The 2,021-nt window shown below is 28.0% G+C and overlaps 1 long non-coding RNA gene across 1 annotated transcript; it reads left to right on the top strand.

The window, feature by feature from the left end:
- Positions 1-909: 909 nt before the first annotated feature.
- Positions 910-1,482, top strand: LOC142238783 (uncharacterized). Its single transcript, XR_012722817.1, has 3 exons — positions 910-1,085; positions 1,171-1,269; positions 1,352-1,482. It is a non-coding gene; the product is annotated as an uncharacterized LOC142238783 (long non-coding RNA).
- Positions 1,483-2,021: the final 539 nt, after the last annotated feature.

The following is a 2,021-nucleotide window of genomic DNA, read 5'->3' as shown; positions in this document are numbered from 1 at the left end:
TTTGGTATATATTTTACCTTAACTTATAGATAGAATTCCAACTAATCAATAAACGTGCTACTGGAAAATGTGAGTGCATCATGCGAGGGAGTTTTTAGAGACATTTTGTGTATATCTCGTATGATTGTTTGTGTTTGTTATTGCGTCATTTATGCTGTTGTTGGTTGTTTTGATTCTAGAGACAATGGAATGTTCCTTGTGTGTTGTTGGTATCTTTTGTGATGAGAGTTGTTTTTTTGCAATAGCAAGATCAGAAAGGGATCGTGTGTGTGTGGAGTTGTTTTTCTTTACGGCAGGTATGTATCCCTTATGACTATTTGTGTCTTTGAGTTTTATTGTTGCATTCAGTTATGTTGATGCATTTATGAAGTGCACACGTGGATTTAATTTTGCAAAATTGTACGTGCGGTATTGGTGTTTATTAATGAAAATACATTTATTTCGAAACATTTTAGAAACTGAGAAGTGAATGATGTGATGTTAGAGGAATCAAAAACGCTTTTTATTGATAAAAAACAAATAACAGATTAAGGAACTGTATATTTCTGTTAATATGTTAGTTTAAAATTAGTGCGGATTTTAAATTGATTTACATAAAAAATATACAACATGAGTGGTAATAGGATGATTTATATTTATTCTACATCTGGATCACAGGTTGAGAAGCAACCATTTTTTTTGAATCTATATTTTTTATGTTACAGCAATTCCTACAGGTGAGTACTAAGTTCGAGTTTAGACGCTAAAATTAAAAATAAATCACTAAGCAAAGTATAAAATTATACGTCTTCGATACAAATTTAAATATAACTTGATGGAGAATAGCCCAAATCAAGATTTTTATAAAGATTATTTTTTATAATGGATTATTAAAGAAAACTTATCATAGAAATTGCAATTTTAGCCGCTAAACTCGAACTTAATATCCACCTTAAATACTAAATGCTATACTGACAAGTGGAAATTATGTCTAATTTTATAATATTTTTTATTTCAAATATATTCTGAGAATAATTTCAATAACGTCCCATTTGTCCATGGATATGATTCCAATAATGTACCTACTGGATGGATTTTTCAATGTGGTAAGTTTTTCTATAAACGGTATTTTGTCCGTTTTTAATAAAACCAAAATTTCAATTTATTAAAAATAATTGTTTTCACTTGCAGGTAGACAGGTCTCGTAATTGTAATTTTTTGAATATTCTTACTGTTTAATACTAATTAAGCTGATATCCTTATTGGCTCTAGGAAATACTCTTGAAACCCGTAAGTTAAAGATCAATATGAACGATAGAATTAATTAATTAATAATATTTTTCTTATATTTTGTATAACTTTGCAATTTCAGATGCTTATAAGCCAAATCCGCACAACAAAAGTTAGCCAAAATCGATGAAATTGGACAATTCAATTGAATATAGCAACTTATGCCACATATATCTTTCATATGGATAGAAAACATGGGAATTTAAATTAATTATTTTAGTCCTAATAACATAGAATATTACTCTTTTGAAGAAGCAATTACTAACTACCGACAAGTAAATGCGTCCAACGTACTAATAAAAATATTTCTGTTATTGTATATCATAAGCCATAGTTTTGTGTAATATAATAATAATTTTTTGAAATAAAATACTGGTGGTTATAGAAAATTGACTTGTTTTCTACGAAAAATTTCTTAGTTGTATACAGGCTTGTTGTACCTTTGATTCCTCAATTTCTCTACTTTTTTGAAAATTATACCGACAAACAGTTTATTTCAAACCAATTTCTTAATACAGGTTTCCCAAAAAATTGTTAATTTTTCCGGATAGCAGGAATATTTTGAATGAGTTTAACTATATTCTTCCCACAGCATAGTAATAATGAACTAAAATACGATGTAATACATGAACTAATTTATAAGAAAATCATGAACTTATCTAGATGAAAAAAATCTTTGGCGCCAAATCATGGTCATTCTTACTATGGGTTAGTTCATTTTTCATAAAAAATAGTAAACTTTTTTTTCGGTG

The sequence above is a fragment of the Haematobia irritans genome, chromosome 1 (genome assembly GCF_050003625.1).
Source record: "Haematobia irritans isolate KBUSLIRL chromosome 1, ASM5000362v1, whole genome shotgun sequence".
NCBI classification, from domain to species: Eukaryota; Metazoa; Arthropoda; class Insecta; order Diptera; family Muscidae; genus Haematobia; species Haematobia irritans.
This window is presented reverse-complemented; position numbering and strand designations above follow the sequence as displayed.